This window comes from Oncorhynchus masou, chromosome 14 (assembly GCF_036934945.1).
Source record: "Oncorhynchus masou masou isolate Uvic2021 chromosome 14, UVic_Omas_1.1, whole genome shotgun sequence".
Taxonomy (NCBI): Eukaryota; Metazoa; Chordata; class Actinopteri; order Salmoniformes; family Salmonidae; genus Oncorhynchus; species Oncorhynchus masou.
The window spans coordinates 17,045,264-17,059,428 of NC_088225.1; the positions used below are offsets into that span (position 1 = coordinate 17,045,264).

At 42.9% G+C, this 14,165-nt stretch overlaps 2 pseudogenes; one reads left to right on the top strand and one right to left on the bottom strand.

Annotated features, from left to right (window-relative positions):
* The first annotated feature begins 335 nt into the window (after positions 1 to 335).
* On the top strand, positions 336 to 7,653 carry LOC135553815 (uncharacterized; annotated as a pseudogene).
* A 466-nt stretch (positions 7,654 to 8,119) lies between these two features.
* On the bottom strand, positions 8,120 to 13,948 carry LOC135553816 (uncharacterized; annotated as a pseudogene).
* Between the last annotated feature and the right edge of the window lie 217 nt (positions 13,949 to 14,165).

The window sequence follows — 14,165 nt, forward strand, 5'->3', positions numbered from 1 at the left end:
TGAGGTCCAGGAACACTGTGCTCCTGACATTGACAAAACTGTCAAACAAACATGTATTGCAATGAATGAAATTCTTAAATAAAACATTATTTTATGAACTGATATGGAAAAAGTCCTTGAGTCTGTGTTGCCATCAATAGCCCAAACTGGTACACTCATTAGTGCAACGGCAATATAGTTTATAGAAATGTAAATGTTTCTAGGCTACTTGGCACTTGTGGTAAATGAAGAAAGGTAGTTTGACGTGACAAGAGAGCAGCAGAGAAATCGCACCATGTAAGGGATTTCCTCCTCTTCGTCTGAAGAGGTGAGGCGAGAAGGATCGGAGGACCAATATGCGGCGTGGTAAGTGTCCATGGTTCTTTTAATAAGAAATACTTAACATGAACACAACTGAATACAAAAACGATAAACGTGGAACGAACTAAACCCAAAACAGTACCGTGTGGTGAAAAACACAGACACGGAAACAAACACCCACAAACAAACAGTGAAACACAGGCTACCAAAGTATGATTCTCAATCAGAGACAACTAATGACACCTGCCTCTGATTGAGAACCATACTAGGCCGAAACATAGAAATCCCAAAATCATAGAAAAATAAACATAGACTGCCCACCCCAACTCACGCCCTGACCATACTAAATAATGACAAAACAAAGGAAATAAAGGTCAGAACGTAGAACGTGACAGTACCCCCCCCCCCCAAAGGTGCGGACTCCGTCCGCAAAACCTTCACCTGTAGGGGAGGGTCTGGGTGGGCGCTGGCGCTGGACATGGACCCCACTTCACTACAGTCTTTCTCCGCCTCATTGTCCACGTCTGTGGCCTCCTAAACACGGCGACCCTGCTAAATGGCCCCACTGGACTGAGGGGCAGCTCCGAACTGAGGGGCAGCTCGGGACTGAAGGGCAGATGCTGGCTGACTGACGGCTTTGGCAGATCCTGGCTGACTGGCGGCTCTGGAAGATCCTGGCTGACTGGCGGCACTGGCGGCTCCATGCAGACACGCTGAGCAGGCACCATACGCCCTGGCTGGATGCCCGCACTCGCATGACACTTTCGGGGGGCTGCCCTAAAGCGCACCGGGCTATGGGCACGTACTGGCAACACCGTGCGCTTAACCGCATAACACGGTGCCTGACCAGTAACGCGCTGCTTATAATAAGCACGAGGAGTGAGCTCAGGTCTGCTACCTGGCTTAGCCCCACACCTCGTGTGCCCCCTCCAAAACATTTTTGGGGGGGCTGCCTCTCGTACCTGTCGCGCTGCCGTGCTGCCTCCTCACATCGCCGCCGCTCAGCTTTAGCTGCCTCCAGCTCTGCTTTGGGGCGGCGATATTCCCCAGCCTGTGCCCAGGGTCCCTCTCCGTTCAATATCTCCTCCCATGTCCAGGAGTCCTGTGATGCTGGCCGCTGTTGTTGCTGCTGCTGCTGTCGCTGTCTGTTACCACGTCGCTTGGTCCTTGGTTGGTGGGTGGTTCTGTAAGGGATTTCCTCCTCTTCGTCTGAAGAGGAGAGGCGAGAAGGATCGGAGGACCAATGTGCGGCGTGGTAAGTGTCCATGGTTCTTTTAATAAGAAATACTTAACATGAACACAACTGAATACAAAAACAATAAACTTGGAACAAACGAAACCCAAAACAGTACCGTGTGGTAAAAAACACAGACCCGGAAACAAACAGTGAAACCCAGGCTACCTAAATATGATTCTCAATCAGAGACAACTAATGACACCTGCCTCTGATTGAGAACCATACTAGGCCGAAACATAGAAATCCCAAAATCATAGAATCATAGGAAAACAAACATAGACTGCCCACCCCAACTCACGCCCTGACCATACTAAATAATGACAAAACAAAGGAAATAAAGGTCAGAACGTGACACACCATCACAAATACCAGCACCCTCAGCCACATTCACACAGTGAATGAATTCTCTGACGGGCATTTCAAATGGGCACTTCAGAGAGAGACAGAAGCAAAAATGATGAAAGACATCAAGAAAGAGGCCAACAGAATCAACCTGAAGTTCTACCATGTCACCATGTATGGAGCAGCCTGAGCCAGGTGACTGCAGACAGTAAGATTGAGGAGCAGGAGAATGACCTGGGGGCTGTAATGAAGGATACTGGGGGATGGAGAAGCTGGACTATTTCGTAGATGCTGTGGAGTGTCTGGCGGTCACCTGTCTGTGTTTGAGGAGAACAGGTTCCTCTGTCTGCCTCAGGGGACGGGCCCTGCCAGTGTTCAGGCTGTTATCATCTTTCTTCAGAGCTCGTGCTGCTAGGTGACCTAAACTGGGATATGCTTAACACCCCGGCCATCCTACAATCGAAGCTTGATGCCCTCAATCTCACACAAATTATCAATGAACCAACCAGGTACAATCCCAAATCTGTAAACACGGCATTCTCATAGATATCATCCTAACCAACTTGCCCTCCAAAATACACCTCTGCTGTTTTCAACCAAGATCTCTATCACTGCCTCATTGCCTGAATCCGTAATGGGTCTGCGGTCAAACAACCACCCCTCATCACTGTCAAACACTCTCTAAAACAATTCAGCGAGCAGACCTTTCTAATCGACCTGGCCCGGGTATCCTGGAAGGATATTAACCTCATCCTGTAAGTAGAGGATGCCTGGTCATTTTTTTAAAGTGCATTCCTCATCATCTTAAATAAGCATGCCCCTTTCAAAGAATTTAGAACCAGGAACAGATACAGCCCTTGGTTCTCTCCAGACCTGACCGCCCTTGACCAACACAAAAAGATCCTGTGGTGTTCTGCATTAGAATCGAATAGCCCCCGTGATATGCACCTTTTCATGGAAGTCAGGAACCAATTTACACAGGCAGTTCGGAAAGCTAAGCAGAAATTTGCCAAAACTGTTGCAACCCCTATTACTACAACCGCTATGTCTCAGCCTCCAGTATTTATGCTGCAGTAGTTTATGTGTCGGGGGAGCTAGGGTCCGTTTGTTATATCTGGAGTACTTCTCCTGTCTTATCCGGTGTCCTGTGTGAATTTAAGTATGCTCTCTCTAATTTTCTCTTTCTTTCTCTCTCTCGGAGGACCTGAGCCCTAGGACCATGCCCCAGGACTACCTGACATGATGACTCCTTGCTGTCCCCAGTCCACCTGGCCGTGCTGCTGCTCCAGTTTCAACTGTTCTGCCTGTGATTATTATTATTTGACCATGCTGGTCATTTATGAACATTTGAACATCTTGGCCATGTTCTGTTATAATCTCCACCCGGCACAGCCAGAAGAGGACTGGCCACCCCTCATAGCCTGGTTCCTCTCTAGGTTTCTTCCTAGGTTTTGGCCTTTTTAGGGAGTTTTTCCTAGCCACCGTGCTTCTACACCTGCATTGCTTGCTGTTTGGGGTTTTAGGCTGGGTTTCTGTACAGCACTTTGAGATATCAACTGATGTACGAAGGGCTATATAAATGAATTTGATTTGATTCAACCGATCACTGCCCGCACCTGCCCGCCCGTCCACCATCACTACTCTGGAAGGTTCTGACTTAGAATATGTGGACAACTACAAATACCTAGGTGTCTGGTTAGACTTTAAACTCTCCTTCCAGACTCACATTAAGCATCTCTATATCCAAAATTAAATCTAGAATCGTCTTCTTATTCCGCAACAAAGCATCCTTCACTCATGCTGCCAAACATACCCTCGTAAAACTGATATATCTCACTGCGGCCAATTCCTCCTTTTGCCGCCTTTCCTTCCAGTTCTCTGCTGCTAATGACTGGAACGAACTGCAAAAATCACTGAAGCTGGAGACTCATATCTCCCTCACTAGCTTTAAGCACCAGCTGTCAGAGCAGCTCACAGATCACTGCACCTGTACATAGCCCATCTGTAAATAGCCCTTCCAACTACCTCATCCCCATACTGTATTTATTTATTTATCTTGCTCCTTGGCACCCCAGTATCTCTACTTGCACATTCCTCTTCTGCACAATCTACCATTCCAGTGTTTAATAATAATAATAATAATATTTGTAATTATTTCGCCACCATGGTCTATTTATTGCCTTACCTCCCTTATTTTACCTAATTTGCACTCACTGTATATATACTTTATTTTTTTTTTCTACTGTATTATTGACTGTATGTTTGTTTATACCATGTGTAACTCTGTGTTGTTGTATGTGTCAAACTGCTGTGCTTTATCTTGGCCAGGTCGCAGTTGTAAATGAGAAGTTGTTCTCAACTAGCCTACCTGGTTAAATAAAGGTGAAATAAAAATAATACAATTGCTGCCAGAATGACCTGCCCTCCGCTCATCTATTTTAAGACGGATGCGAAGCCCTTCTTTATAACCAGTCTCCTCAATGTAGAAGTACTGGTCTTCTAGGTGAACAGTTGCATACAGATCAGCCAGCAGCTTTGTGGCAGGATAGAGGAAAGGTAAGTGGAATGCCCATCACAATCCACCTCTGTAGCTTGCCTAGTAGGCTATAGAGTGGCGAGGAGGAGTCTACTGTGTCTGGAAGCAACTTCGCTATTCATTTTCTGGATTCAGGCAAACGCAAAACATAGTTTTAAGCTTTGTTTTGACTATTTGCAGTCACCGCTGATTTTCGGGATTGTATGTTGATTCGCTCTCCTTGCATATTTGTCATCTGATGTATTTGTTTCAGTCTCTGAATTGTTTAGTCAAACTTTTCGCCACCAGCTCCTGATATCAGGGCATATATACTACAATCTGTGTCCTGAAATAGCCAAGTGTGCATGTGCACCCAGCTATATCCTGTCCCAAGCCTGTTGTCCCTGTTTTTCCCTGGCTAAACTAGCTGGTTAGCTCATCTATGCTAGTTTCGTCCTCATTGCCAAACTTCATAAATACTGCACCCTCAACTTCAAATGTTCTTTGGTACAATCATGTAACTAAGAAATTCGAGAAAATTGAAAAAAAATTGTTGAATAGCCATGACTGGTTTGAGCAATCTGTCGTGTCATAAGACAACGGTGACGAAGGATATCATTGCTACTTAACGCAGATCCAAGTTCTGTTTTGAGATCCATCAGCATCATTGACGTAGACGTTTTTGACTGGTCTCGGAACTGTGACAACAGGCAGCCTCTCCCTGCTTGGCTCAATGGGATATGTAGTGATTTTGCCAACACAGCCAGATATGTACACATAGTCAGTTTAAAAATGTTAAAGGTACAAGACTAGCTTATTTGTTGATTTAAATCATGCTTTATTAATATAATGAGTGACTTTCCTCGATTACAACTTAACTGACACGAAAAACTGGAAAAAATAGCAACTCTACAGAGCGCCAATGGCTACAATGAATGTCAATTACTTCCTGAAACGAAGGGTCTGCAGAGCTCTATTAGTATTAAAGTAGTACTTTCAATGTTCTTCAGTATCATTATACAAACATTTAAAAAAAGATGCTACGACAGCCTGAAAGTAAATTTGAGGAAGATCCCCACAATTCTATTTGTTTATTTAAAATGCCTGTAAAAAAAAAACACTTGGTCCTACCTAGTAAATACACACGATACAGTATATTCTCTTTAATACTGTTTCTTTGGGCTAACAGTGTGTTCAGTAGTGTGTTCAGATTTCTATCACCTGAAGCATGCATACTTGCCAAGTTCATGCACCTGCTTACATGGTTCTGCACCTGCTTCAGGTGTGATTAATGTGTGTCCAGGGATCCCTGAGTCTTTGGGAACCAGGGCTATCACTCAATGCAAGCCATTTCGATCTACGGTGTCCACAGATTGATTTAAATGGGGGCACTACAGTGTAGATAACAAAAAATGGAGGGGAGTGTACAGTAGGTCTATTTGTGTACAGTAAATAAATGTTGAATCTCTCCCCTCTGTCAGGAAGGACCAGCACCTCAGAATGGCAATCCTGTTCCAAGAGGCTGCTCTGTGATTCATTGGGCTGTACAGCCAGCCCAGGATGGGGTGGTTTCTAACAGAGCTGGAGGAGAATGCTGTGCAGCTGGCCAGGATGAAGCTGGGGGCTAAGATCTTGCAGGCAGCTCAGTGGGGGCAGCTGGAGGGATCCTTTCAATTGCGGGCATAGCTCTGTCCCTTGTCACTGTTGGGGTGTCACTGGGTCTCACCATTATAGGGGTCAGCCTGGGGTTCACCAGAAGTGTCAACAGTTTAACCACTGGTATCACAGAGATGAAGGTCAATAGCATCCATGAGAAGAAAGCCAGTAAAGTCTTCCAGAGTTTCATGGAGGATGTGGCTAGAAGGAGGCGCTCCTGGGGCAGAGAGGGTTGAACGTCTTGGTTGGAACAGGGAAGGCTATTGGCACTTCTGGGGCCATCTGAAAAGGTATCGACTCCATAGTGGACTGTGGCTCTGGTTTGAAGGCAGTGAAGGCCTTAACAAATGAAGATCTGATCACCAGCACTGGTAAGTTGGCGTGCCAGGACGGCAAAGCTCTTTCTATCCCCGCCAAATGTCTTATCCATTGGCCTGGATGTCGTCTTTATCTGTAAAGACAGAATTAGCCTGGCAAAAGGCAGCAAGAGTGAGAGATCCTAGCTCATCCTTGCACTGTGAAGCACAGAGCTGGACTCCTGGCAGAGGATCCATGACTCGCTGTGTAGAGGTCTATTAATGTTAAAGAAGAGTCAGAGAATCCTGGTATACCCATTTTACCATCTGGACCAGCCTTTACATTTCAATCACGCTGTAACGCTGAACCTCCGCGATACGGATTGAATAGAGCCCTAGGATGAGTATAACATAGCAGGGTGACGCAATGATTTGCCAGTCTTTGAGGTCTTTGAAGAGGGGAGTTTGTGCCCCTGCAGAAGCAGTTTTCATCAATAATGCAGTATATTAAAGCAGTTCATTTAAAATCAATTATACAATTTGATGTAAAGCAACAATTTAAAAAATGTATTGATTTATCAGATTGGTCTGTAATTCATTTAGGAAGATAATCCACTGGTTATTGGAAGTAAACTAATTCTCAATCCAACATTAAACAATAACAGTGATTGCATTATCCACAGCATAGTCATCCTATTGAATTATGATCCCTTGTAGTGATTTCCTTTTTATGTACTACTGGAAATGGTCTGCATGTCATCTTTAAGCCATCTCTGGGATTTACTTTTGAAATGCTATATGTATCAGTAGAAACTGAAAGCTTTGTTTGGTGTTACAGGTATGATTTCAAGGCCACTCAGTGACAATATACTGTATGTTATGGTGGACCACCAGGTAAAGGTAACACTTATTACCACTTCTCAGACTTAGCAGGGTATCTTCTAGTTCTCTATATTTCAGAAAATGTTCTTGGGAATTGTGTATTAATCCTGCCTTTTGATAATAAAGACAATTTGATCTACAACCTATTTTCAGTCTCTCATAGAGAGGGAAAGGGAGTAGAGTAACCAAAGCTGAGGAGGATCTGAAAAGCTTTGAGGGGACGCTAGCTCCCATATGAAGGATAGGGTAGCCTAGTGGTTAGAACGTTGGATTAGTAACCGGAAGGTTGCAAGTTCAAATCACGGAGCTGACAAGGTACAAATCTGTCGTTCTGCCCCTGAGCAGGCAGTTAACCCACTGTTCCTAGGCTGTCATTGAAAATAAGAATTTGTTCTTAACTGACTTGCCTGGTTAAATAAAGGTTAAAAATATGGAGGAAGAGACAGCTAGAGTCAGGAGGCCAGAAGAGAGATCACATATCCTCTAGATTGAGAGATGTTTATCATTAAAACCTATCAGCTCTCCACCAGACCATGTAATGAGCCAACACTAACTGACACATTTCAGTGAATATTTCCTCATAGTATCTTCTCACCATTAAAGGATCCAATTGCATTCTCATGTTTCCTAAATAGTTGTTTGTTGTTGTCTAGAAACCGTGTAAATACACTGCACTTAAACAACATTGTTTAAGTGCAGTGTATTTACATAATGTTTTTAAACTGTACATATTTATCAACAATTGATAATGTACTCAATTAAATGTAAATGTACAAATGTAGCTAGCTACATGCTCTATGTGTGTGTTTCAACAGCATGTGTGGTGAACAGTTCAGATCCTACATCAGCCCCACCACACGTCACCTGGTCTGACCTCGGGATCATTGTCAGTCAGAGCTGTAAGACACAATAGAAGAGAAGAGGGAGATTAAGACTTTGCTGACTTCCTGATGACACATACATAATGTGTATACTTACTGACATGTACTGTTTGTGAATGTGAATCATTATAATTGCTATTACCAAGCATTCCTGAAAACAGACATAGAATCAATCACAAACGGGCTCTGATTATCACAGGTACAATATGTGTATATAGCTGCCTCTGATTACCATGCCTGTTGACTGTTTCCAAGGCAACAGGGCATGACACTGGCTGTAAAAAGCTATTGCTTCTCAGGCTGTCCTATGTGTGTGTCCTCCTGCTTTTGTTTCCTTGTATGCAACATTTTGAAAAGTAATTCCTTTTCCAGGACAAAGTCCAGAGATGAATGACATGGTCAAGGGATTTAACACTTTCTGTACATATAGGATTACAGACAGGGAACTCATGTTTTAGGATTATTTATAATCACCATTACAATAAATTGTGTGGAAGCAGAACATATCAGGTGAAATATAGGGAGTGTTGTTATTGTGTTCTGTTGTAGAACATAATGCCTTTGTCTTCAAATCAAATCCATTTTACTGGTCACATACACATGGTTAGCAGATGTTAATGCGAGTGTAGCGAAATGCTTGTGCTTCTAGTTCAGACTACGCAGTAATAGCTAACAAGTAATCTAACAAATTCAGAACAACTACCTTATACACACAAATGTAAAGCGATGAATAAGAATATGTACATATAAATATATGGATGAGCGATGGCCGTGCGGCATAAGCAAGATGCAGTAGATGGTGTAGAATACAGTATATACATATGAGATGAGTAATGTAGGATATGTAAACATTATTAAAGTGCCGTTATTTAAAGTGACTAGTGATACCTTTATTAAGTCCATTTATTAAAGTGGCCAGAGATTTGAGTCTGTATGTTGGCAGCAGCCTCTCTATGTTAGTGATGGCTGTTTAACAGTCCGATGGCCTTGAAATAGAAGCTGTTTTTCAGTCTCTCAGTCCCAGCTTTGATGCACCTGTACTGATCTCGCCTTCTAGATGATAGTGGTGTGAACAGGCAGTGGCTCGGGTGGTTGTTGTCCTTGATGATCTTTTTGGCCTTCCTGTGACATCAGGTGCTGTAGGTGTCCTGGAGGGCAGGTAGATGTGTTTTGCAGACAACATTACCCTCTGGAGAGCCTTGCATTGAAGGCTGTGCAGTTGCCGTACCAAGCGGTGATACAGCCCAACATTTCTTGCTGTACACATGACTACAGGCTCCATCACTGTGACGTCCGGTATTAAATTGTGTCATGATAAAAATGAGAACTCAGTACAAACGACCAATTGCAAAATAGGATTTATTCTATCATTTTTTTACAAGGGTATTTCAGAACACCAGCAACTAGGCCGATTATTGTTAACACAAATGAGACCAGACATGAACCATCCATTTTCATTTAACATCTCCTAGAAACTTTTTCACACAAGTCAGCATCAGAGTAATTTGCAGTAACATGTTTTGTTGCCTTTTTGGGACTGATCTAAATTTACTGGGGGGTTGTCAACCTTTATTTTTGCTTTGGGGAGGATTGTATGTTTTTGGGGGGCACACGGGGAGGGTAGTGTGTTTTTTACCTGGTTTACATTTGCTCTTCTGCTCGTATTTTTCCTATAAACAATGGCTTGACATACTTTTGATATTACCCTAATAAAGTTTAGAAACATTTGGTATGGTGTGGCTGTTATTAAGGCCTATCGGAGTTAATCCTATAATCTAAAATATAATGCTTATCTTTATACAAAATATTTGGATCGAAAATGTACAAATTACCCTCATTCTGTAAGTCTATATCTGTATAGCAGACGCAATAGCTATCTGACATGAAGAAATGCATGCCGGTATTTTAACATGCCACCGGAATATATATATATATACAGTGCCTTGCGAAAGTATTCGGCCCCCTTGAACTTTGTGACCTTTTGCCACATTTCATGCTTCAAACATAAAGATATAAACTGTATTTTTTTGTGAAGAATCAACCACAAGTGGGACACAATCATGAAGTGGAACGACATTTATTGGATATTTCAAACTTTTTTAACAAATCAAAACCTGAAAAATTGGGCGTGCAAAATTATTCAGCCCCCATAAGTTAATACTTTGTAGCGCCACCTTTTGCTGCGATTACAGCTGTAAGTCGCTTGGGGTATGTCTCTATCAGTTTTGCACATCGAGAGACTGAATTATTTTCCCATTCCTCCTTGCAAAACAGCTCGAGCTCAGTGAGGTTGGATGGAGAGCATTTGTGAACAGCAGTTTTCAGTTCTTTCCACAGATTCTCGATTGGATTCAGGTCTGGACTTTGCCATTCTAACACCTGGATATGTTTATTTTTTAACCATTCCATTGTATATTTTGCTTTATGTTTTGGATCATTGTCTTGTTGGAAGACAAATCTCCGTCCCAGTCTCAGGTCTTTTGCAGACTCCATCAAGTTTTCTTCCAGAATGGTCCTGTATTTGGCTCCATCCATCTTCCCATCAATTTTAACCATCTTCCCTGTCCCTGCTGAAGAAAAGCAGGCCCAAACCATGATGATGCCACCACCATGTTTGACAGTGGGTATGGTGTGTTCAGGGTGATGAGCTGTGTTGCTTTTATGCCAAACATAACGTTTTGCATTGTGCCAAAAAGTTCAATTTTGGTTTCATCTGACCAGAGCACCTTCTTCCACATGTTTGGTGTGTCTCCCAGGTGGCTTGTGGCAAACTTTAAACAACACTTTTTATGGATATCTTTAAGAAATGGCTTTCTTCTTGCCACTCTTCCATAAAGGCCAGATTTGTGCAATATACGACTGATTGTTGTCCTATGGACAGAGTCCCCCACCTCAGCTGTAGATCTCTGCAGTTCATCCAGAGTGATGATGGGCCTCTTGGCTGCATCTCTGATCAGTCTTCTCCTTGTATGAGCTGAAAGTTTAGAGGGACGGCCAGGTCTTGGTAGATTTGCAGTGGACTGATACTCCTTCTATTTCAATATTATCGCTTGCACAGTGCTCCTTGGGATGTTTAAAGCTTGGGAAATGCTTTTCCAGCAGTCTTGAAGGAGTTCCCACATATGCTGAGCACTTGCTGGCTACTTTTCCTTCACTTCGACCTCATGCTTGGTTTTTGCTCTGACATGCACTGTCAACTGTGGGTTCTTATATAGACAGGTGTATCTTTCCAAATAATGTCCAATCAATTGAATTTACTGCAGGTGGACTCCAATCAAGTTGTAGAAACATCTCAAGGATGATCAATGGAAAGTTGATTTCTTCAAACCAAGCTGCTTACCTATTGCAGATTCAGTCTTCCCAGCCTGGTGCAGGTCTACAATTTTGTTTCTGGTGTCCTTTGACAGCTCTTTGGTCTTGGCCATAGTGGAGTTTGGAGTGTGACTGTTTGAGGTTGTGGACAGGTGTATTTTATACTGATAACAAGTTAAAACAGGTGCCATTAATACAGGTAATGAGTGGAGGATTGAGGAGCCTCTTAAAGAAGAAGTTACAGGTCTGTGAGAGCCAGAAATCTTGCTTGTTTGTAGGTGACCAAATACTTATTTTCCACCATAATTTGCAAATAAATTCATTAAAAATCCTCAATGTGATTTTCTGGATTTTTTTCCCTTATTTTGTCTGTCATAGTTGAAGTGTACCTATGATGAAAATTACAGGCCTCTCTCATCTTTTTTAAGTGGGAGAACTTGCACAATTGGTGGCTGACTAAATACTTTTTTGCCCCACTGTATTTCTTTAACTGACAAATAAAATCAATCAATCTGAATTGTGCAGTGGCCATTTGATGAATGGAGCGCCAACTTACCAGCGCTTGAGATCAGATCTTTGTTTCTAAGAACTTCTGCTGACTTAACCTGAGGAAAAGTCACCTAGCTCAATGCATTTTTCGATGGTCCAATCACCTTCCCTGCTCCAACCATGTCCACTCTGCTCTGCCCCAGGTTGGGCTCAATGTTCCTGGCCACATCCTCCAGACACTCCTGGAGACTCTCCACATCCTCCATGAAACTCTGGAAGATTTTACTGGCTTTCTTCACATGGATGCTATTAACCTTCATCTCTGTGATACCAGTGGTTAAACTGTTGACTCCACTGGTGACCCACAGTCTGAACCCTGCAATGGTGAGAGCCAGTGACACCCCAGCAGTGACAGGGGACAGAGCTAAGCCCACGATGAATAGGATCCCTCCAGCTACCCCCACTGAGCTGCCTGCCACACTGGAGATCTTAGCCCCCAGCTTCATCCTGTCCAGCTACACAGAATTTGCACCCATCTCCATCAGAGCTGGCTGAACCTACCAATGAAGCGCTGAGCAGCCTCTTGGAACAGGAACGTTAGTCTGAGGTGCTGGTCCATCCTGACGGAGGGGAAAGATATCTATTTACTGTTTTCCAATAGACTAGTTCTTGAATCTTGTTAAAAAATGTCAACATAAGTTTTAAGAGAAGAACCAAACCATGGTAGAATAACCTACCTGATCTCACTCAGCTGATTCAAATGTTGGAGCATATTTTGTATGGACTCTTCACTCACATCACCAAGTTGACCACAGGGATGTCATTCCTCCTTTTCCAAAACATAATTTGACTGACTGAGCTACTGTAATAATTCATATTAATTTCAACATTAAATTATATTCATTACATTATTTTGTGGCATTTGAATTATATCACATAAGCCAAAGAACCTTGTCAAATGAGAAAATTTAAGGAAAATAATACAACTATGCTAATATAATATAAATGCTGATATTAAAACTGTGTGAGGGATCTTACCCAAGTTTACTCTCAGGCTGTTGTCTGAACTGTAATCTAGAAGGAAAGAATGGACATCAAGTGTTTGTAAAATGGCATTGAAGAACATGACATAAGTTAATGTTGAAGAAATTGTGATAGGAGCTTCACTTACCCCTTCTCCATTATTTTACATAGGCTGATTTGTATGTATCTATCCAGCTGGAAGGCCAGCACCTCTACATTGAGGAGGCTGGGCATAAAGAAGGCCTTAGCATCCCTCTTAAAGTAGATGAGAAGAGGGCAGGATATTCTGGCAGCAGTGATGACAGCCTGAACACTGGCAGGGCTCGTCCCCTGAGGCAGACAGAGGAATCTGTTCTCCTCAAACACCAACAGACAGGTGACCGCCAGACACTCCACAGCATCTAGGAAGTAATCCAGCTTCTCCAGGCCTCCCAGAGTGTCCTTTAGTACAGCCCCCAGCTCCTTCTCCAGCTCCTCACGCCTACTGTCTGCAGTCCCCTGGGTCAGACCGCTCCATACAAACTCCCCAAACACCTTGGCCTTGGTCTCTGAGTTACGGACATGGTCGAACTTAAGGTCAATTCTGTCTGCCCTCTGCTTGATGTCCCTCCTCACTTCCAGTTCTGTCTCCATCTGAAGGGCCCATTTGGAATGCCTGTCACAGAACTCCCTCACTGTGTGAATGTTGCTGAGGGTGTCAGAGATGTACTGGCCCAAGAGCTCCCTTGTTAACGCTGATCTGTATCAAAAGAGGGCCTCAGTTAGGAACTTTACTATTGAATGCAGGATATTTAGTATATTAGTATCAAATTACAAAGTTGTAGATTTAGAGTGCCTATCCAACTTGACACTTTTATTGAATGGCCTTTATTGAATACCTTTGATTCTTTGTCAACACTGCCCTCTGTTGTCTATGTAAAGTAATCCAACAACACTCCTTTTTTGCCACAGTAATTTATTGCCCCAGTTATTAATAGTCTCACCGTGACATGGCGCTCTCCCTGCGTTTTGACATTTCCCAGTTTGGTTGATATTGTTACTGAACTGAATTCTAATTGCCTTGGTCATGTCCATTAACTGTGGATCAAATAGTCAACAATCATGAAAAATTGAAGTATACGTTTCTCTTCTGAAATCATTTAGAATCAGGATTCATAGACATGGCATGGCTTACGTGGGCAAACATGTTTAGATACTTTTTGAAGTACAACATTTCATTTGTGTAAAAAAAA